This window comes from Acanthochromis polyacanthus, chromosome 13, assembly GCF_021347895.1.
Source record: "Acanthochromis polyacanthus isolate Apoly-LR-REF ecotype Palm Island chromosome 13, KAUST_Apoly_ChrSc, whole genome shotgun sequence".
Lineage (NCBI taxonomy): Eukaryota > Metazoa > Chordata > Actinopteri > Pomacentridae > Acanthochromis > Acanthochromis polyacanthus.
Window position 1 is genome coordinate 35,654,174 of NC_067125.1, and position 24,688 is coordinate 35,678,861.

The 24,688-nt window shown below is 39.9% G+C and overlaps 1 protein-coding gene across 3 annotated transcripts in view; it reads left to right on the forward strand.

The window, feature by feature from the left end:
* Positions 1-24,688, forward strand: part of sipa1l3 (signal-induced proliferation-associated 1 like 3) — a 77,196-nt gene that overhangs the window by 19,478 nt on the left and 33,030 nt on the right. For 2 of the 3 annotated variants that reach the window (XM_022221081.2, XM_022221074.2), the window contains one exon: positions 16,475-16,559. The exons of the other annotated variant lie outside the window; for it this stretch is intronic. The gene's annotated coding sequence lies outside the window, so the exon portion shown is untranslated. The remainder of the gene's footprint in view (positions 1-16,474; positions 16,560-24,688) is intronic. 3 annotated transcript variants of the gene reach the window in all.

Here is a 24,688-nt window from a genome sequence, read left to right on the forward strand (position 1 = left end):
CTACAGAGCCTCTGCAGCACAAGTGAGGCAGAAGTATGAGTGTGACTTTATGTTGCAAATACAATATGAGCATTCCCAAACACCTGACCATGAAATCAGAGCTGAATTTTGTCTAAAGATAACTGTATTTACACTCTAACCAGATCATCACAATTTAGATAACTGTAACTGGATTTGATAATATGTCCATAGAAGTGGTTCCGTAGTAGATTTTAACTAGCTGTTTTGATAGATACCTGTTTGTCAAAAAGTTATCATATGAGGAACAAGAAAGATGTAGCATTTGCGTTTTAGATACAGATTGTACAGGGGAGAGTCTGTCATTGTTCTAAATCTGTACTGCTTTTCTCTAATGATTGGGTTTAGATTATTAGTTCTTAATGTGAGCAAAGCCAAATTAATGATCTTCATCAGAGCCAAAAGAATTGTTTATTGTGACATTGCCATCTCTCTTGTGCGTGGCACAAAAATTGAAAGAGTCAGAGTCAGGAGTAAATCATGTTTCCACTGAACTGTCAAAAAAATATTGTTTCTTGAAGCAGTTTTTCTATCGGCACTGGATTTTGGTGACATTTCATACATGCATGTGTTAGCTGGGAGACTTACGCCCTGGGACACTTATCACTCTGCATTAAGATTTATTACTTGTGATAATTACTGTACTTATCGCTATGAGCTGGATGCCAAGGTTGGGTGGCACTCCCTCTCTCTTAGGTGTGACAGATACTGGGTTTTATTATGATGATGCCCTCATTGGTTTTCTACCCACTCACATTTCCTCATTGCTGCCTTTTAATGTGGGCTCTTACCATAAACACTCAAATGATTACGCTGCAGGTTCTGGCTGTTCTTACTGAGCTTGGAAAATCCATTTTTGCTCACTGTGCATCTGCAACTTGGAATAACATACAGAACAATCTAAAACTTGACTCATTGTTATTCTCAGGGCAATTTGTGATTCCAGTTTTATCACCTTTTACTTATAGGTGTGGTTTGTTTTTAGTATGTTTTTAGATCTCATTTGCGCTTATCAATATTTTATTTTATTAGCTTTGCCTTTTAATATTTTCATTGTGATTATTATCATAGTTCTTTGTGCCTATACCTTTCATTTTCTTACTCAGTTATATTGTAAATTAGGCATCCATACTTCATTGTATTCCAAGTGCAAACAAAGCAAGAAGAAATAAGGATTAAATTTCACTAGGAGGTGTGCGGATCTGGGGACCACTAGGCCAAGATTTTTGAATTAAGATCTAACTCTCAAAAAAGAAAATTTCAAAGGCAAGACGTTTTGGCTTATGAGGGTGACAATTCAGATTTCACAAAATTTTGTTTATAGCCAGATCATTTTAAAAACAAAACTGAGTTTAGCCGTAATGGAAGGAGTGTGCGAGAATGATTCCTTGTGCAATGATTTTGAACAAGTTTTACTTTCAAATCCAAGCATCTGTCATAATGAAACAGCCACCCTGCATATCAGTGGTGGTGGCAGATAATCAGCTCACATCTCAGGATGTCGGGCCCTGTGGTATCTTCCTACATTACTAAATTGCTGCCAAGCTGCATTCATTTAAACTGAGATACAGTAAGTATGGTTGTTAGAAGTTGCAGCCATCTTGTCAACTGAAAATGAGACGAGTGAGACAATAGTTAGTGTGGAGAAAATATAACATCACCATCAGGTAAAAGTAATTTGTGGGATGTGAAGCTGAATGAATAAAGACACATAAGATGTCAAATCTTTTCTTTTTAAGGCTAGTTTTGCCCACATCAGTCTTATTGGCCTATTTACAGTAAAACATGGATGACTGGGGGACATTTCATAACAAGACAATGAATTGGACATGAAACTGTCTTGTTTAGTGATTTAAACTCTGGCTGGATGCGTTGTTATGCATTCACTCACCAAATTGCACACTGGGAGAATTTTCAGTCAGCCGTTGAAGACTTGCCCAAGTGAATGTGAAAACACAGAGGATCATATTCTTGGGGTTCCCCTATGCATTCTTACTCCTTGTAGTTACCATGTTCCCAGCCCGTATTTCCTGTAAAACATTTCCAAGTCTGCCTCTCCTCCCACCTTCGCTGAATGTCGTTCTGTGGCTAAAAGCAAGCTGATTCCTAAAAAATTCTCACCAACTTTACCACAGCAAAAAGTCTACAGCGAGAGACATGACTCAGACATTTTATATATATATTTATATGTATATGTGTATGTGTGTGTGTCTGTGTGTGTCGTAGTTACATATGGGGTTCATAAAATAGATTCAGACTTATAATATAATTTGCTATCTTATATCCTAAGGTTAAAAAGCTTTGATACCTTGTCAGCTAAACACCAAGTTCCAGCTCTTTCTGTCTTATGATCTGGGACTGGGATTGCAGCTATAAACTTTAGAAATGTGGAGAACTTAATACGCAGACTTTACCAGGAGGTTACTGGATTTGGCCTTGTTCAACAGAAGAAGGAGGAAAAGGGAGGAACTAGGGAGTGGTAGATGTGTTTTTAATTTCCTCTAGCTGCTCCTAGCCTATTGCTTTTGCTGCTCTGCTGCCTCTGTATAGTCCCTGCGGTAGATTGAAGGGGTCTGGGTCAGGATCACCGCAGGACAGGGTGGGGGGGTGCCATCGGCCTAAATGTAGATGAAGAGAGAGGTTGGGTGAGGACAGAGAGTGGCATTTAAAAGACATGATTTCTCGTGAGCAGCTAATTTTCCAGCAGATGCTTCATTTCAGTCCTTGTTGCTACAATCCCATTACATCAAGGATGGACTGTCACCACCCAGGTGTGTCAGCTGTTCTTTATGATCATCATTTCCTTCATAAAGTAGTTCTGTGGTTCTCATCTAGTTGTTGTTTCTTCCTTTTTTGCAAACAGTTGAACTTTCAATTGTTCTGCTTTCTGGCTGTTTGTTTGTTTATCGTTGTCTGACATTTACATGATAGCACATGTTCCATTATGTAAATACAACCCGTAAAAGTGCTGTAAAAAGGCTCAGACACTGTGCACTTTGCTGCACTTTCTTTTAAAAGAAAGACTTGGATTTTTGCATGTCATTAATTGTGCCTGCTGAAGCCTCATATTTGATTTTGACTGAATGTTTTAATGCTTTTTTTGCACAGAGCAAGAACTGAAAATTTTGCTCCCCATCTTTAATGAGGAATGGGGACAGAGAAATAACTCAACATATGCAGTGACTGTTGTGTTAAAATAGGTTTGGATAAAGTTATCTTTTAATCTTGGCTGTCCATAACACCATTCCCAATTCAAAACTTAGTGAGTAGGGTAAAATAAATATTAATAGTTATTCATGGCCGGTGCCTCTGTGTAGAGTTTAAATATTTCCCCCAGGCTTGCGTAGGTTTCCTTCAGGAGCTTAGTTTTGTCCAGCCATCAGAAGCATGCTACATTAATTCTCCAAAAATGTCCTTGACCAAGGCGAAGGCTTAGAGCTGGAGGTGGTCCCCGGATACCACATGGTGGCTGCCCATTGCTTCTAAAACTTAAAACTGGGCAAATGCAGAAAATAATTTTCCCTACAGAGAATACATAATGTAGATTAAAATCCATAAAGTATATGATCAGTGCTGCATGGAACATCTGTTTTTATATATCATTATTATTCAGTCAATAAAATTTTGAGAAAAAGTGGGAGAAAAAAATGCAATTTGCAATTTCTTAGCCTACGATGATGTCTCCCTTTTGCTTGTTTTGTCGTACCAGCAGTCCAGCACCTAAAGACATTAAAGCTACTGTTATATGACAAAGATTACCAGCAATTCTGAGATTAAAAAGATGAAAATGGAGAATATTTGGCTTTTTTTTTTTGCTTGAAAAATGGTTAATCTGTTATCAAATTATCTTTCTTTCTCTTTTGATCAACTAATCAATTAACTGGCTAAATGTTACAGTGTTTAATCCAAGTATATCTTGTACAGAATCACCTGCATCATGATACTATAAGAGATGCATTGTACATTTGGTCCATAGCATCCATAAGCCCTGCTAGGAAAGGAATAGTTTAAGCTTTTTATTTCAGGATGTACATATATGTTCATATATATTCAGGAACAGTGTGGCCTGGTTATAGAAGGAGCAAAGGCTTTCTGTCTGCTTTCAGGTAAAAGAAGAAGTAGAGGTAGTGGCTGGTTGTTCCATATGCAGGCGTACTTACAGCCTGTGCTCTTGAGCTGTGCTGCCCTGCCAGAGATGTATGATAGGGACAGTGCTGCCTGCATATCGTGTCACATTTTACACTGTCAGTGGAATCGAGGTGAACTTGGGCTGACAGCACCTTCCAGCTGCACTTTGAACCTGAGAGTGTGTGGCATGAATTTGAAGCTGATGACTGCATTATCCAGACCAGTATATTTGACTTCCTTCGTTTATGAGGGGAAAGGAGCCAGTGGCAGGTATTTCTAATAAAAGTCAAATTAAAAGCGAACCTGAAAAACGTTATGTCTGCTCTTCTTATCCTTAATTTCATGTGGGAAAAGCTGCACTGTGTAATCTGTAAATTTGACCATGGTTAAACCCTTTTTCTCGTTCTGAGATTAATTTGACCTTACAGTATTACACCCACAATAGACCAAGCTTTTCCCACACTTTGTCTCGGCCTAACCATTGACTGTGGTATAAATCCATTACTGTCTGCGCAGAAAACCCCAAAGGAGTCCATCGTTTCACAGGCATCAGAGGAACCGGCAGGCTCTATTATCTCTATCTCTGACCGCTATCTCTCAGCCCTGCCACGCTCTCTCTCCACCAGCTGAGCTTATCTAGGCCATACAGCTACACAAATGCTGGGTGGAGGCATCTGCAGTCATAGTTTTCAAAGCCTGAGACCAGGCAAGTGGCATGACTCCGTTGTAAATCACGTTGTTGTCACTGTCTTGATTTTCAAGTGGAGTGACATTTTCTTAGTCGCACACAAACTCTGACCCCCAGTCTGTGACAGTTTAATTCTGGAGAGACGGTGACTGAGGGAAAATGATCCGCAGCAGTCAGGCCTGTCTCTGAGAGCTCATGTGTTCCTTTGGGACCTCACAAAGTCTTTGTAGAATAAGGTCCTAACTGCCTCTTCTTTCAATGGCACCATTCAGGAGGAAAAGACTCAAACAGTGAGAGGCCTGGTGAAAAAAGAGAGGGAGAGAGAGAAGGACTGGTTGGATTTGTGTCAGAGGCCCTCTTTGTTTGACTGCACTGTAACCTCACCACACACACATACACACACTTAAACACACCCCTTGACCGTGTACTCTTTTGCTGTAGTCGATGCGTCATGCAGAGAAGGTTTCAGAAAAGAGGCCACCACTGTCACCTCTCATTAATCAGCCGTGTTGAAAAATAAAGTGATGGAGATGTCACTCAAAATACTCCTTTATGTTGAAGATGCACTAACGCTTAGTGCTAGATAAAACTGTGCTCTTATGTCACATCTAACAACATTTTTTAAGTGACTTGCTTGAACCAAAGTTAATTGATTGACTGAATTGTGAAATAATAGTTGCCATTTGCAGCAGTATTTCCTCATGTAGAGCATCTAGTTCATTTGTGGTTGCAAGAGCCTGCTGAACACTGGTAGTCACTTCCAAGTTGCTGACTAGAGGTTGATATCCTCATCCATAGTTTGATAAATTCTCAACAAATTGATGAATCAACAAATAGTATGAAGTGTCATCGAGCAGGTATCTGTGGTGTGATATGTGTGGAAGGCAGCAGGGCAGCACAGATCAATACAACATCATCAGTTATCACGTTAAGCACAGTAGTCCATTTTTTCGTTTCCTTCATTAAACTGTGAATGTTGCCAGATTCAGTTCTTAGTCTTAAATACCCTTTTTGGCTCATTTCTGTGCCTGAACTGATTAAATAATCTGTTTTTTGTGAAGTGCATGGAGGAATGCGCTTTAGGAATTTTTTGATTGAAGCTTACCCCGTGCCTGACCCCAGCTGATCCGGTCACTGGAAGTAGTGAGATGAACACTTAAGTCTATTGCTTGGCTGGGAGTCCAGTCAGAGTGCTGTTGAATGAGAGCTTACATCTGTTTACATCAGCAGCACAGTATATACTTCAGAGATGGGGTTGCTCCAGGGCAGTGAGAAGAAGCAGAGTACTTCAAGTGCCTGACAGCAAGCTGTTAACCTTGACCCCTCTGACTGCCCTTTGAAGAAGAGAATTTCCTTACGGAGATCAATAATCATTACATGATAATCATTACCCAACTTACGGTCATTTTGTGTTACACAGCATCTCTCGCTCCCAGTGGATATTGTATATGATGAGACTAGCTCTTCTCTGCCAGATATAGTGGTTCTACATAAGCAGAGAGAGAAGCCACCATTCTCTCCCAGCTGTTCGACACATCCTCTCTTCTTCATCCTGGAGGCCTTCTCTTCCTGAAGCCTCATCATCATTTAACCTCATTAGCCTGTCAGTGCTCTGATTTGGTTACAGGAAGAACCTTGAAATAACCCGCAGCTCACACACACACACACACACACACACACACACACACACACACACACACACACACACACACACACACACACACACACACACACACACACACTCTTACGTAGACGTCAACACACTCCTGCCCCCTGCTTCCTATGTGAAAACTTTATTGCAGAAGTATTTCTGAGAACATTTACTCAGACTGTGACAAAGCTTTATCCATAAATTACTTTGAGAACATAGTCATGTTTTTTTAAACCTTCTTTTCTACTTAACAATATGAGTATAATGTGACTTACTGGTGTTTAATATTTCTCTTTCCTCAAAGGAGACGTTAAAATAACAATCTTCAATGGGTGAAATCAATACATTAATACAGATATAGCTTTTTGAAATCAGGAATCATGGCCAGATATTTAACAACACTTTTTACTACTTAAAAGAATAGAAGGTACACTTATTTTACTTCATGTTGAGAGTTACATAGGAGAATTAATAGTACTTCAATTCAATTCAGTTCAATTCAGAAAACTTTATTTGTCCTCAAGGGGCAATTAAAAAGAGCATACAAGCAGCTTAAAAAGGACAACCAAGCAAGACAACCAATTAAACACAAAAAGACAAGCGACATTAAAAAGAACATTGTAATTTTAAAGTCTGTCTGTTAAAGCTGAGACAAGTTAGATTAGTTTAATATTCAGCAACCAGGTGGAATGCTAATGTAGAAATGCCTAAACTGGCTTTGTCCCATTAATGAACCTCATTTCTTAACTACAGTTGTCGATAGTGTGCACTCACAAAAATGCAACTGTGCTAAAAAAAAAAAAGTCAACTCAGAGAAAAGTATGTGCACAACACGTGTGAACTACCCGCCTGCCAGTCCACTGTGTCCACTTCTTGACCTTCTTGACAAGAGACCGTGATTTATTACCTGCAAGCAGTAAAATTAGTGTGCCCCGAACACATCCTCTGCTGCCCTGATCACTATTTTTCATTGTTGTTTGTGTGTTTAAGGGATTTGTAAGAAATGATAACAGCCCAGCGATTACCAACCTCTTAATCACAAACCACTGCCAGATTATTTTGTGTTTCTCAGAGAGCAGGCAGCAATCAAACAACAGCATCCAGCTTTGTAAATGGTCAAGATATTTATATTTGAGACAGTCAGTCTCAGCTGTTAACTTCTCTGACTTAATAGTGAGAGTGTTTGGAAGCAGGAGCACAAATTACTAATCTGTCATTGCTGCCACATCGCTGTTTAGCTGCTCCTGTTCAGCAAGTTGTTTAAGGAGAAACGCTGCCTAATCAGTATTGTGCCAGACAGATTGAATATGACAGATGTATTTACGATAGTTGAATTACTCTGGTGATCTGTCTTCTGGGATGTCCTCTTCTTGACAGGTGAGCAAACATGAATTCAGCATTACTCCCAATTAGAAAAGCATGTGCTGCTGACAGCGCAGTGACAGGCGTGTCTCCCCAGCTGTCTTTCTATTATGCAAGATGCTGTTTTACATAACTCTGTAACTATTAATTACAGTAGTGAGGTCTTCTTTGTTTTCCAACAGTGCAGTGGATAGCTAGCCACAGGGAGCAGTGTCCAGGTGGAGAGGCCGCAGAAGCTCATTTACTGTGCTTTTTTTGCAGTCATTCTGATACTACAAGTCAGGTCAAAATATGCTTATAAAAGAGTAACTGAATAATTAAGTCATGAAATTTGATTTTACATGTTCCTGTAAATTATAGTGTAGGTCATCAACTTGTATTAGGACATGGTTGAACATTTGTTTGCTACTTTGTTTTGCATTTTAAGGTGTGTAACATTATATCAGTGCTATTTGTGCAACAATCTTAGCATTATTATAGTGGTAATTGATTAGTAATATTCATACATTTGGCCAAGGAAAACAAATACAGTTAAGTGGGTAAAATACCAAACATTTGTCAGTAGCTGGATGGCTTTAATTTTGGCTCTTCATTGTTTTGCAACAGCGAGAGAAAATCTCCTTTTTTACTCAGGCCTCACTGTTCCCTCCAGGCTCAAACACATTTCATTTTCTACTCTGGAAGATGGTTAAACACTGCAGGAACTCAACAAAGATTTTTCTCGGTCTGGTAAATCTTCCATCACATTACGGCTGGATACTAAATCTGCATTTAGTTCATTTGTGCTGTCATGAAGCCATCTATAAGTTATAAGACAAAGCAACTAAATCATTTATTTAAATGATAAATGATTTATAAAATGGATTATGGGAGTAAAACACAGAAAGAGATATAACAGTATCCCTAGACCGTTGTCTGTTGCTGTGGAAGATGAGCTCTACTGAATTATTTAATGAATGTTAAAGTTAGGCTATACCATAATATGTTAAGTGGTGTAATAAACACGCAGTCCTGAATCTATCAGTGCATGGATGTGCGTGAGAGAGTGTTTTCCTTGATGGTCCCCATGCACGCCCTCGGGTTAATCAGTGTGGAGCTGCAGTGGCCCACTGTTCTTCCCTGAGACGTCTCTGTGGGAGCTGCAACAGCTGTGACGGTGTGAGTCACCCCCAGGACCTGTCGCTACTACTGCACACACACCACACACACACTGAAACACACCACTCTCTCTGCACACTCCTGGGAATAGAGGCCCAGGCCACGAGGTTGTAGCTTGTCTCCTTCATTGTCTGTCATCCATATGTTTTCACATTATGAGCTGTCAGCAGAGTATCTTCATCATGGTCATTGTTTTCATGCTTTTTAAAAGCTGTCATCAAGTGCTTTTGTACAATGTTAAGATGCATATGAACACATAATCAGCTGTTTCAGCGTTTGAGTTCCCAGTATGAGCGGGTATTGTCTAAGTGTTGAGTTACAGCTTAAATCTTCTGCATGCTAGCCCCCCATACAGAGAGAAACACATGCATGTCTTGTCAGGAATGTGCCTTCTGGCCTGAGTTTGGATTTTAGAATTTGTGAAGCTGGTGTATAGGTTTCAACAGAAAGGGGTCGACTGATCTCATTTCTGATCTCCACGTCACTTCACAGAAATGCGTCTGGCAGTTTGTTTGACAGTCAGACAAAATAGGGGCCAGGTCTCCTGCAGCCACAACAGGTAGCTAGCTGACAAAATCTAGATGTAATCGCTGCTCTGTGCCAACAGCTACCTGACGCCAGACAATATGCCTTGATGAGAAAGAATGGCTACGGGATGACAAAATGTCTGTAAGGTGACAAAATGACTTTTTCATGTGATATGCAATGAACATACAGGTCTGGAATCTCGAATAGATGCCAGAAGTCCAGTGAAACAATTATCAACCTCAGATCAAAGCTGCAATTTGAAACGGTGCAGTTAGGAATTGCAAAAGTTGTAGTATTAGAAAATGAGATGTGGCTAATAAATACTAAAAATAATTAATTTTGTAAATTTACTTTATTTTATCTAGTTATTTATTCTTGCTCATTGTTTAGTGTATGCTACATGGTTCAGGCATGCACACTGTGGTATGACTAAAACCGAGTTTCCTAGTTTTATACTAACCCTGTCTCTACAAAATTACGTTCCTATGGGAATTTTCCGCGGATCCGCGGATTTCCGCCAATTTAATTTCAAGTTTGAACACTTTATTGTCGCTGATACTCCTGCGAGATGGTAACGACGTTAAAACGACAGCTTGTTAACTTCCAATCGGCCCAGCACACACACACACACACACACACACACACACACACACACACACACACACACACACACACACACACACACACACACACACACCCCGGTCAACAACTTTCCGCTGGAATCAGAACTTGATGATCCCATCCCTGTATACAACTAAACTCCATTCTCACATACATTTTGAAGGGAACATAGTATGTCTTAGAATAGACTTAATTTTGGACCTGTGAAGTGGTGAGAAATACGGCCACTTTGAAAGAGCGACAAAGGAAGGGGAGTGAATCGGGGCATAAACCAGCCACTCGACTTTATTTGTTTACTTTCATTTTTCACTAGTTTCTGACTTGGTTTAGCAGAAAAGGGATAACAATAAGCAGTGAAATACATGGCGAAGATGCGTTGATTTAAAAATCAATGAAAACATGTTTCCCTTAAAACGTAACTGCAGTTTAGTCGTGTAGGAACTGTTAATAGTCAAATCTCATGTAAATTGCTGTACATTTGATCCAAGGTTTTAAGTGTCGGGTCCATAGTTTTACAAATCCATGCCGTCCTCCTTGTGTGACGGTCATGTTTTTGTGGTTTCTCATGTGGCAGTGCTCTGTCACATGATTTAATTCTATTACAGAGCAAATATTGAACTGAAGCTTGATTTTTTTTTTTTTTTTTTTAAATGTGTTACAGATTAAATCACAATGTAGTTAGATTTTTTTCCTCAAACCAATCAGCTCTAGTCAGAGATGAAGATTATATTCTGCTACTTACAGTGGTTGTAGACTGAATAACACTGAGTTAAGTGCCATTTTTTGACACTTATAAGCTAGTTATTCAGTAAAGGCAAAGAAAAAGGGTCATTTTTTTGCAGTAAACGTCCAGTCATATAGTAAAGTTTATCCGTTAAGCTTCTGTGCTAACCTTTTTTATTTAATCTGTCACCAGGTTCACACACTGAAGATGTAATTGAAAAGCCTCTCCTTACAGCTGGCTGTAGATTTTGACATATGGCTGAGTAATTCACCATAGATGGCGTCTAAGATGACCATCTATAAAAAATGCCCGGAATTTGCTAGACTGGCTTATGTTATGGAAACAAAAACAAGTAACAGATGCCTGAAGTTTGCTGATGAGTGCACTTTTACACAGCCCTGAGGTTTTTCATGTGTTTGAACAGTTTAGAGGCCTTTCAGACATGCTTTGATGCTCACACGGCACGTGGTCGTAGTGAGCAGCTTGCTGGGAAAGAGCGAAGGGAGATGGACAGAGTGATTAAACCACACAGGGAGAAGGAACACATCTGAGGACAGGCAGTAAAAGTAAAACTGAAGGATAAAAAGATCCACCATAGCACCTTTAAAGAGCTTAAAGTTTAGAAGAGAGCACATGCTGTTTGTGCTGTGTCTGAGCTTTGCTGCAGTCTGCTGCAGTGACGGCACACATCGGGGCTACAAAGTGACCAGCTGATGTCTGTGTTGTGTGGATTACTGCGTTGTCTTGTTATTTACCGTTCCGCTCTCAGGTTGTGTGTCTTGATTGCCTGCGGCCCACCGCCTACATCATACCTCTTCTTGCTGGTGCACCTCCACGTTCCTATGGCAACCGGCACCAGCATAGTGATCAAACAGCTACAGCAACATTTCCAAGTGGTTTTGGTAAAAGGAGCTCTGTGTATTGCATATGACTTCATCACTGTATTTTCCTCTTATGTTGCCCAGAGTTAAAGCACACAGTCAGTGGACTTTACTCAGTGCTTAGAAATTGAGAAATGTCTGGTTTTGAATTAATTTGTTGGTTTTGTTTGTGCCCAGGTAGATCCATTTGTAATCTGTATCAATACATTACAATCAGTAGTTTCTTAGCCAGTAGTAAATAAAAAAGATGAGCCTCTTTTTATGATGTATTTCCCAAATTGCTTTGAGTAAATAATTATAGCCTGAATCTGTTTTGATGGATGACAGTAAACGTGGTGTGTGTTTACTTGTTGAAAGAGAATAATAACATCCTGCTTGATGCGTATCAGATAATGAAAACTGTAGGCGCTTACTTTGCAACTTCATACTGGAACATTGGAATAGAAATGTCATCAGTCACAAAAATGATCATCTTTGCTCATATTGATCAGCTACTAAACAGACCTGCTCTCAGCTAGATTTCTTTATAGTGAATACATGGATGCTTTAAGAGCACACTGTCTGTTTTCATTATGCTTTTCCGGTTTGCCCTCATATGGCACTGCCACTCCATCCTGCCTTTATCCTAATAAAGATCTTCGCAGCAGGAAGCTTTACCTCAGGACAGCGACACGTGTCACTCACTTGTGAGACTCAGAGGAAGGAAACAAACCAGGGATCTTTTTCTAACACACCCTATGCTCCATTTCAGTTCCAATAAGCTGAGGCAGTGGAGGAAGACAGAGGGGCATGCAGACCAACAGACATGTGAAAGGGATGAAAGTGTGGCAGTCCCCACCTCCCAGTGTTACAGTGTGAATAGGGTAGCCCAACCCTCTCTACAGGGGGTGTCCCCCCTCTCCTGCAGCAAGTAGACTCATTACACACTCTAGACTGAATATGTAAGTCTGCAAACAGAGATACAGTATTCAGAGTACACTGATGTAACTTCAGGTTTATGTCAAACTTTCAACGATATTGTCAGCAAGAAAGAAACCGTTCATGTTTTTGTTTGTAGTGATGAAATGTGGTGCAATTCTTACTTAAAATCTGCACACTTTAAAAAGTTTGCATTAGAACATTAAAGTGGATTTTTAAAATAGAGCTGTAGCTAACTTATACTTAGCGTGATGATTATTTTCTCAATTCATTGTCTGACAGTTTTTAAATTTTCTCCAACAACCTAGACATCATCTGAAAATTTGTTTGGCGGGACCAGTGTTCCAAAAACCACAAACTATATAGTTTATAATAAAATTTAAGTGAAAAAAGCCTCAAGTCTTTATACACTGAATCTCGACCCTAAAATGATGCTTCAATTAACAAAATAGTTCTAAATTGTTTTTCAGTTTTAATTTTTTCAACTATGATAAATTTGATAGTATGACAAGTAAGTCTTGTTCTTCACCAAAATGATACCAATATCAAATTATTAATCATTTTTAGACAAATTAAATTTGACATTTTGGCATGCATGTTAAATATTTAAGAAACTGATACTTCATGTGCTTTTGATGTTAACATATGGATTCTGTTTTCAGATTGTATTGATATTGGTTGTCCAGATTTGTGCACATTTTTAAGTATTGCATTAAAAAAAATGCATAATTCAAACAAAATTGTAAAGAAATTCTTACGTTCACTTGAGACGGTTTGCAATAAATAAGATTTCAACACTTTTTCTGAATATGTTCTACCATTAAAAAAAACAGCTGTTTCTGCTTCACCAGCCTCTGGACTAGAATAAGTAAAACTTGCATGACTGAACAAAATTATTGAAGACTTCTCTTCATTTTTTTGTTGTAGATTGCCACTGTGACTGATTTTGTTTGTTTCTGCTTCTTCTTTAACGTTTATTGGTAATTGACAAACAACTGATTGTGGTTCCAGTTCTCAAAATCTGCTTCTTCTACTTTGTGTATTATAGAAATGCATTAAACTATACAGCCTAGTTTAATTGCTCCAAAGCAGTTTATAGGAACAACCCTAACTTGCATTTTCTTCTTTATACATTTTTTTTTACTACATTTCAAAAGTTACTTTAATTTGTTTGACAATCATATGGAAACACAGCTGCATTTCTACTGTAATGAGATGAGATTTTCATGTCTTCTCCATGATGCCTATAGCAGATAAATGTATTTATTTATACAAGTATTTACACTGAACCCGGCATCTTACTGTCCTGATGTACACAAATATGCACGCACAGGGGGTTTAAGCCAGTTCTGTTCTGGCAGTGTGACAGTTATTCTATGTGGCAAGATTCAGAGCCACAGAGAATCACTCCACTACTAAATATACAGCAGATGCTTGAAACGTAACCAGAGTCACACAAGTTTGCTTCCCAATAGGCGCGTGTGGACGCCTGCTCTGCTTTCAGCTGCGCTCTCTGCACTCCACTGCTGCTCTTCAAGAGTTACTGATGTTTATTTGTGGTGCTTGTGGAGGCCACAGAGGTCATTTATCTTCATCCTGGTGTTCATGAATCTCCTGTCAAACTTCTACTGCTGTGTGGTTTACTGAGACAGTCATTCATCAGGCCACATGGACTATACAAATTGCTCATGCTGTTACAGATTCATGTCTTTTCACCTGAATGTTTTCTGACATAAGAAAGTGGTTTAGTAACTAGATTTTAGATCTAGATTTTACACTCGGTAATAGGTACTTCAGGAATAGCAGCAGTACCACAGATTCTGATCCTCACAACAAACATTGTAAGTGGAGGCTGTGTCACAGAGGTGATGATTCAAGCTCTTGGTAAATTATGAGGATGCAGTTTTGTGGTGCGAGTGTGGTTTACCAGCTATGTCGGTACGACTCCCTGTAGTCCTGCTGTTGATCCTCTGTTCACTTTCCCAGTGTTGTTTGCAGCTGTGACTCTGGAAAGCTGTCAGTGTCAAAATGCTTGTCAGTGCCTATTGTTTCCTATCAAAGTGCACACACTGGTTGCATCTTGATGCCAGAACTGTTGGGGAAAAAGCAGTCATTTTATCACATTTGCTAACCTGTTCTTCTCAGTAATGTGAAAAGCAGACACTACACTATGAGCACCGATAGAAGTGATGTTATCTGATCCAGGCACTTTTACTTAGGTAGAATAGCATATTGCAGAGAAAGCAGGAGCACTTTGATTTACGAGAATGCAGAGTTAATTTTGTCCCCAGAGCTCACATTTTGGCAACAGTGTGCCTTCATTGGAGCTTAAAGGGAGAAGCTTAATAACTTTGTATTTATACCATCAGAGGTATCCAGATGTAGGAAATCTTCTGTATACAAAATATGAAGCCAACCTTCTTCCTAATAATTCAGCTCTTAACACATGTCACATGTTACTTGTTTAATGTAACAGTGTGAGTGCACTCGGTAAATGGAGCTGAGGCTGTTTTTATGAGATGTTTTTATCAGTTTGTGTGTATATTTAAGTGTGGGTGTTTGCTCAGAGTAGATTTCACTCATGTGATGTGTGTCCTTGGCAATATATGTGCATGTGTGGCAGATAATGACTGTGTGCAGTGCCTTATACAGGCAGTCAGGTACACACTCACTTTCAGACTGAGGCTGGGGTTGTGTGGTGCAGAGCCGGCCATGGCTGAGAAGTTCAGAGTTTAATTTCATTTTCAGCGCAGTGGAGTAAAGCCAGAGCCTTAAATCCATGCTGACGCTACTGGCTTTGACACTTTGCTGTAGTGAAATAGACACTCACAGAATCGCTGACCCCTGTCCACCCCTGCTCCCCCATCCTCTGCTAAAGACAGTGTTGTTATGCTTAGTGTGGCAGAATAAGTGGACCCTGATTGATCAGTATTGATTAGAACCTAATTTTGCCAGACAGTAATGGGCCTCCCCCTCAGGACATTATGTCTGTTGATTCTCACCCACCCCCTTCTGAGGCCCCACTTCACCCTGCTCTTTATGCCCTGCTTGAAGAGCCCTCCTCCACTCTGTTTTTCGGCCCCTTGACCTCTAATCAAAGCCTCCTTCACTTTGCCTCCACTCTGTATATTCAAGAAAGAACTGAGAGATGTAGACAGGTTGTGAGGATGAGGCAGGAAGGGAGGCAGAGGTTAGCTGAGACAAAGTCAGAGCACTTGCATTTGTTTCTTCTTCACCTTTGTGTGCAGAGAAAGTCAATGAATCCATCAACCGTTTTTATTTCTTGCACATTATTCCCGGTCCAGTGTTTGTTTTGCAAAACCTACCTGACAGGGTGTTTTTAACTCTGTGTTCAAGTCAGTCTGTGTGTATCCAGCCTTGTTTACAGCACAGATGCAGTACAGATAGATCGCTGCAGGCATCTTTGTTCAGACCCCTCACAGACAATAGACATGTCTGTGTGGATGGTCGGCTGAGCATGGAACTGATTACAGCTGCTCTGCAGAAACACACATGCACACCCTCAATTATTGGTGCCACACACAGATTATGTGAAAGACAAAAGGTTGTGAACATCCTGTCACAATATGAGAAACGTAGGCAGATTATCATATAGTTTAAAAAAATCATATTTATTATACGAGCCAAGTATTATACCTCACAAACCCCAAAAACTGAAAGTCAGCTTAATAAATATAGAAACTTAGTTGTGAAGTTTGCCTTTTAATGAAGAAGCTGAGCTGTTTATCAGTGAAAATAATTTACAAGATATCCAATTCTCTCTATTTTTTCTACAGATTAAAATACTGAGCCTCATCTGCCTGCACGGTGACATCAAACCTCACCACACCTGCTTCGCCTGCACAGCTGGAGGCAAAAAAGGTAACATTAGTACATATGATCATGTGTATCTGTGCAGTTTCATCTTTAAGTAGACTGTGGTATACTTTTAATTTTGATCTGTGGTTTGATGTGGACTTGGCAGAATTCAACATTTAGCTGATTTCTGACCAAACAGTCGTTGTAGGGCTGTTAATGGACTGTACTCACAGCTGGTATGTAAGCTCATTGTGTAATTTGTGTTTGTTTGAGTGTGTAGATTGTTCAGCCACTGATTTATCTGAAACTCTTTTCACTACCAGAATGTTTGGTTATGAGAAAAGGGAGATTCAAAGCCTTGATAAAAGGCTAATTGACTTGATGATTTTGATATTTTTTGCAGTGTAGGGGTGAGCTGTGTGCTCTGCTATTTTGTAGATAAAGCACTTCCTCATCTGCATTTTGTACCGATAATGGAAACCAGGTCACCTGATATGTACTCTGCTTCCATAAAGGAGAGCTATACGAGCAGACAGAGTCAGACAACACAAAATCCAGCTATATGGAAAGTCCAACAATGCACTCTGATGTGTCCCACACTAATTCTCTGTGATTCCAGTACCAGCTCACCAGTACTTTATGTTTCATTGTGATTGTTGTCATGAATGTTCTGCTATCAGTAATCTGTGCCAGCTTGAAGAAGCACTTTGACGTCTGTCTCTAGTCCTGCTAATATAGACTAGGGTTAACTAAGTATCAGTGGTCCTGAAATAAAAATATAGTTTTTTCTTTTCTACATTTATTCACAATATGCAGAGTTTGTTGACAAGCAGGCTCCACATGTGCAGAGCAAAAGGAGCAGGAACAAGACAGAAACACTGAAAAGGAATATTTGGTTGCAAAAAGAAATGCATTGTCAGATACTCTGTGGTGCCTTGCAATTGTTGTGACTACGTGAGGCAACACAACTAATTTGAACACTGAAATCAGCACCACAAAGCTCTGTATGACAAGTACAAAGCGTGATCTGACTGCCATCCAAACTATTTTGGATGCCTTTGCCAGTCTTACATCATATGAGAAAGGTTCCAATCAGCTCTTTTCAGCTTTTAAAAAAATATTTTATTATTCATTAATGCACTCTACAAAATCAGCCCCATGTAGAATGATTATTTCTTTCAGAATAGAGTTACTCAAGTCACCTGGTAAAAAACTTTTCATGTGGAAATATATATTGCATAAAACCAAATATCCTAATCCTAGTTTTTTCCTTCGTGTGCAGCCCTAGACTGTTATCATTTATCAAGGCTAAGGAGGATGTCTGAGACCTTTTTATACAGTACATGAGTTACTATTTTGATTCAGCACAGAAAAACAACTTTATTCATAAAGAAAGCAAATTCTCTGTTGGAATGAACTGGAGTGTTTCAGAGAAGTTTGTGCAACCATGGAAATTGAGACATCAAATGCTGCAATATCTGAATATTCCATAACCATCTTGACCTCCCCTTTATTTCTTCACTACACTCCCATCTCTCGAGTTTTCTCTTCAGTTTTGTTTTCTCACCACCATTCATCTGATCTCCCACAGATAAACCAGTAATGATGACTAGTGATGTGGGCTACAGTTTGTGATCCTCCTATTGGACCCAAATCATTTGACCGGTTGCATCCATGTCTGACTTTTGTGTGTGTGTATGAGAGAGTATGTTTCTCTTGTCACCTCCTCCCCTGGTCTTCCTCTTCCTCCTCATGAACTTGCTCATTGTCATGAAATAGCAGCCTGACAGACAGGCAGGCAGATGGAAGTGACACTAGTGACATTAGTGGGATTCAAAAAAACAGCACAGACTGAAATAAATGGAGCCCATGACAGTGGGGTCATGGAAAGACTTGAGGAACAGACTGGGGAGAGGAAAGCAGGGTGAGAGTGAGAGAGCTGCTAGTTAGTAAAACTCCACTCTGTGAGGGAGAGATGTCGCCTCCAGATAACCAAGGCAGAGTTACAAGCCCAATATAGACCAGAATGAGAAGCTTCAGCTATGTGTTTCCTTCCAGCCCGGCGTTCTGATACGTCAGTGTTGTTTTCAGTGTTTCCTGTAGAGTTGTGTTGTTGATAGAGGGACAATGAGAAATGGTTTGTGTCGGGGACTCAAGTTTCCAGAATTGTCTTTACTTCGTGATGCATCTAAAGAATTGGTCTAATTTTGCTGTCTGTCATGCAAAATTGTCAGTTTCGCCGAATGATAACTCTGTCATTTTCATTTTTGTAGCTGTGCAGGAAGCTTTCCTGCTGCAGGAAAAAGGAACACTGCTCTGTTACAGCTGTGTCCAACAATGATGTCTGGCCAGAAGCAGAACCTCAATTTGGCACGTATACCACCCCAACATCAAATTTGTTTATCAAATCTGTTGCTGTAGAGGGAAAGCAGGTTGCCTCTTCAGTCACAATGACACATCCATGTCACTGAACTAACGGCCTTTTTTAAGGCACTGACAATTGGCAATTATTCTGTTTACGTCAAGTCGACTTCAAGTCCAAAGTCGTTTGAAGCAAATTACAAAATCTTTTCAGTCTCTGAATGCTGACTGTTTAGTGAGAAAAGTATGATTTTCTTAAAGTCTGCCAGATGAAGGTTGAACAGATTAAAGAGTCTTAAATTAATGAAAATTCCAGCACTAAGTGAGATGGGGTGCAGGAGTTTTCTCATTTATATTCAAGTCTGTCTTAATTTTAATCTTTGTGTTCCCATGACATCCTTTCAACACATTTATGGTTTTGTTTCCTTGGCTGAGACTAAGTTCTAAGAATGTAAATTCCAAATAACTAAAACAGGTGTGTGTCTTTGTCACTGTTTTATATGATTTTATTGTTTTGAGATTTGAATATGTCACAATTAAGCTGAACCCACGCCCAGTCTGAAATACTTTAGTCTTGAGTCCAAATCACCAATAACTTCTTCTGACTTCTTCTTCTTTTTTTATTTTTATTTTGGCCTTTTTTGTCTTTATTATTGTGCGCAGTGGAGAGAGAGACGGGAAACATGAGGAGAAGAGTGGGCGATAGGCGTGCAGTAAATGGCAGTAAGTTGGACCTGAACCCATGACCGCTGCATCGGGGACTGTAGACACTTTTTATGAGTCGTCCGCACAACCTGTTGAGCTACAGGGCCACCCCTCAGCTTTGCTTTTTAACATTATCTTTTGCATATTTTGCCTTATTTGATAGCTGACGAGGCAGGCAGGAAATATTTGGTGAAAGCGAGAGGTTTGACTTGCCATCAGGTCCTTGTCTCTGGTACCAGGGTGCTCTGCAGCGCTGCTTTTTGTTATTGTTAGTTGATTAAACACAAACAAGCTTCTGTGTTTCCAATAGCATGCCCTTCTCAAAGCTGTCGTTCATGACCTGTGGTTATTTTTACGTTGACTTGTGTTAGTTTAATAATCGTTCCAGTTCTTTTTTTAAATTGACTTCAGCTAGTTCTGTAAATACTCACTTCTAAATGGGACGAGGTTGATGAGGGCAAACTTGGGGTCATGGAGACCTGATGGTACCTCCTGCAGTCATGGTGGCATGAACAGTGGATGTTCTGTCCCCAGACAGCCTGCCGGTACCGTATTGTGTTGTATTGCAGTGTCGTGCTCTGCTCTGCTCCTGTCTGCCATCTGCCAGTCATATGTAGCACCATCTGTTCTTCAAACCAGCCCATAATCTAGCTCGCACTCTGGCGTTGTTTGCTCTACGTACTCAAACTGGCGCTGAAGCTTTATATGTGGAAAATTTGTTTTTCTCTGTGAGCACTTTGGATTTCTGTGTCATTTAGATCAGATTTTCAGAAGCTTTTGCATTTTTTCATATAACTTTTGCTTGTTCGCATACGTCCCTGCTGCAACGTATGGCAGGTCTATCTCTGATTCAAGCTTTCCGTCACTCCACACTGATCTCAGGTCCGCCTGCATTGCTGTGAAATACCAGCAAGCACCAGCAGCAGTGGCACCTCCTCCACAGCGATTACGCTCATTCCTCTGGAAGCTGCACTCCTCTGCTAGCTCTGTCATTACTACCATCTAACCAGCGTAATTACCAGCCTCAGTGTGTGTTTGTGGTGCATGGGCCAAGCCTGCATCATGCAGGGCAAGTCGAAGCGAGTGTGCAAAGAGAGAGGAAGGAGCATGAATGGGTGAGCCAGATCAGGGGAGGTACATCCTTGAGCTGACTAATTACTATATGTGAGTAATTAAAAGGCATTAAATGTCTGCACTTTATCTTCTGAAGTCTGTGTCAGAGCTGTATGTGGCTGCCCAATTTTTACTATAGTGGAGGAACATTAATTCCTTCTACTTGTGTCTTTCTCTCTGGATTTTTTTCACATGATGTTTTCAGTTGGTAATCATGTTTTACTATGACGAATGACTTAAAAAGCAGTATTGTACTTTTCATTCACCCATAGTCTTCCCTCATATCACTAAACAAGCAACAGTTTGCATGAACAGTTAGCTCCTTTAGCCTTCTATATACATAGTAACTGTCTGTTGTACCTGATGGAACACCTTCTTTGTTAATAATATTTGAAAATGTATGTATTGTGTGTTTTTTTTGCTAGTGTTACACTCTCTTAATTCACATGCCTGCTTTATGAGTGTTTTACCTCACAGATACTGCTAGTTTTTGTGTTTTGAGAAGACAGGGATGTTTCTTATTTTCTCACTCATGTTTTGTATGAGTTTGATTCATCGAGGCAAACTGTGTGATACTTTTGAAGCACCGACACCAAAGCGTGGACCTTTATTATAGCCGTAGTTTATCATCTTCAGGTCATAATTTCAAAGTCAATTTTTCACATTTATGACGAAGCACTTGAGAAGCTAATGGCATTCCCATCAGCCTTAGCTGTACTTCTATTTAAAGCTAATTAGCAAATGTTAGCATGCAAGCATGTGCAATCTTTTTAAACATCACACGCTAACCATCAGCTTGTTACATGAGCATTTAGGTCAAAGCACGTCTGAGCCCAAGTATTGCCTCACAGAGCCGCTAGCATGGCTGTTCTGTTAAATTTAGTCAGGTGTGTTTCCCACTGATGGCCTGTGTGCTGACAGAAGTCACTGGTAAAACAGATCACACTCTCTGCATTGCCTCTCTCATCAGGCACCTCAGACGTATAATGAAGCCATTCTCCTGCTCCTGCAGCTGGGGCGGATAATCTAGGATTGTGCCTCATAGTGGATCACAGGACAGCCCTCTGAATGAGGAAAGACTCTGTCAGAAAGCATGATCAGAGCGAGAGCCTTTGGCCCGGAAGTGCCTGTGGTTCTCCAAACACAAAGACATGATACAGACATGCACGGCTGTATGACTATGGGGAGAGTCTTGTTTGCTGTGAATGAGTTTTGTTGATGGTGCTCGTGTGTGAGTGAATGAGTAATGTGGTCTTGGGGCCAAAAATGAATTCAGCGAGGACTCATAAAAGACATTGTGTATCATAAAACACACAAACCGCTCCAAGCTGCTTTGACACCATGGAAAGCTCAATGTTATGCAAATTGGAGTCCATAATGAGATCGTCACCCCAGGAGCTGACATTTGTAGAATTCACAAAAACTCTGGAGACACGGCAAAATTGTTGTAAATGTACACTTTCTGCTGGCTTTTAGACTTGCTCGAAAGAGTCAAATGTTCAGCTTCTCTTTTCAGAGAAGTATATCCTCCCCTGATGTTTAAACCCCAGTGGCTCCATGTGCAACAGCAGTATTGGTGAAAGTACTTAAACTTTAATGTGGTTCGATGTGAATCCAAATGATTATACAGTAGAACATTGTGCGTGGGGGTGTGTTTTTCTGCTGTTAGTTAAATCATATTAAATGCTTTTATCTGAAGAATAAAATTTTACCACTCATATCTGACCATGAAGAGGAGTTTTGCAGTTGTAACATTTGAAAGGCCAGTGGATATCAACATTGTGATGGGGGGAAAATGGCTTCAATAAGCAGTGTGGGATGAAATGTATGGTTAGTCTAAATAGCTTTATAAAATCCTGGTATTTTGTTAGAGCTGGCTGTTACAGAACAGCAGTGTATAGGAGTGAAAAGAATGGAAAAAGAAACTGAACACTGGAACCTAACAGCAGATTTTCTTTTCTTTTTTTTTCTAAAGGTGTATATGCAAATAATATGTGTGCAGATATTTCAGCGACTTTGGCAGTTTTAGGAGAGACTTCCGAAGATAAAAGAGCTTTAATCCCAGAATGGAAAGCAGCAGAGATGGATGGATTATGCAGATTTACATTTTAGACATTCAGTTGAGGCTGTCATTTGAAATAACTACCACCCTACACAGTTATTATTATCACAGATGTTGAGTTCAAGGTATCTGCAGGTCTTAAAAGTCTTAAAAATCAGTGTATTTTGTTTTGTTGCCTTGTGTAGGCAGTGATGGTGTAATATATCGTTGCACCTGATTGGGGGATGTTGAAAGACAAACCTAGGAACTAAAAATGGAAATGTTTTGACAGTGGATTGTGCATGCAGAACGCTGTTTAGTTTTTTGTGAAATTGCAGTCAACACCAGAACTATCACTACCTCTAACTGCAGTAACAGTAATAGAAAGTGTTCATAATATGAAAGGTTTGGTTTTAGTTGAACCTTAAATGAACTGAAACAATTTAATTTAAATCCAGGTCTCATTCATTTAATTCAAGTCATTAGAAGCGATTATCTACTTCCCAGAAATACTGAAAAATGGCACATATTTTGAATATCTTTACTAAGTATTATCCATACTAACATCCTTTATACTTGGGTGAGTATGCTTATGAAACAGATTTTAAATTGCCTCTGTGTCATATATAAAGGGTCTTAATAAAGTCTTGAATTCAGCTTTGGGAACCCTGCAGAAATTCTTGCAATCTCACCCAGACACATACAATGGACTCCACAAAATACAGTATGTTTGTTGTGCAAGGCTGCCAAGATCCCCCAGTGACTCATTCTTCACATTTGCGTATGGACCACCATGTCAGAACGCTGTCGTTGCTTGCTGTGTCATCCACTGGAGTCATAACCACATCGTAAAGAAATTCCCTGCCGGTCACTCTGAGCAACCACAGACTTCTAAACCAAAGGATCTGACTGTAACTCGAGACTTTTGTCTGGACTGATAATGACCAAAGAACAAAATGATCCAGCCTGCTGAGAACTTGGATAAGTTCAACACTAAGTTTAGCTTTTTAAATTACTGAACTTTAAGTAAAGCAAAAATAATCAGACAGTATTTCTGTTCCTGTAGAGTGATAATGTAAAGCATTACTGCTGACAGAAATCATTGCATTACACCTTAGAGGACACAACGGAAGCTTCTGTGTAAGCAAGTGGTTTTTTTTTTTTTTTTATGAAGCTGGTGAGCTTTTAAGATTTGATGCTGTGTGACTGTCATATTAAAGCATGCTGTTGTGGTTCACTGAGCAATGTACCGCCCTCCTCCGTGCTCTTTCTTGACTCTCTCCAGTTGCTCTATTTCTGGCTTTACCCAACCTCGCCCCTCCGGCTGATGGGTCACTTTGTGTTATAGCCCTTTCTCTTCATCTCCCTGTCTCAAAGACTATTAACTACACAAAGTTGCTTGTTGTTTTGCATCACTGTAAAAAAAAAAAAAGTAGAAACAGAGTGTGTTCTGTTTGTGCTGTCTCAGCCATGTGCCCACATGGCGCCAAAATAAGTGAAAAGCTGATGACCACAATTGAAACCTACAATATCGTGTGACAATGCTCCGGCATTGAGCTGATTAAATTGTCCGTGTATTCTCTATATTTGAATTTGTATTACTTTCTGGTCTGATAATAGTAGCTGAAGTGTTTCAGAGGTTTTAATCTGCAGACGAGCGGCCACAGCCTTTATGTCCTGTGGGTGTGTGAGTGTTTGTACGTACACGCGCATGCACACGAGTGCACAGAGTGTGTGATAATAATATCCCTTGTCAGCCTCCTGAAGATTAGCCTCAACGGGAGAAATCCTCTGTCATATCCCCTCACCTTATTTTCTCTCTCACTCTCTCTGGCTTATCAGTCTTACATTGTTTTACAGTTGAGTGACTCACTCTTTTCTGAATTCAGAGCCCAGTTTTTCTTTAAGTTTGTAAAGAAAATTTGGGTCACACAAGCTTTATGGTTTAAGAATTGTCCTGTGTTTCAAATGC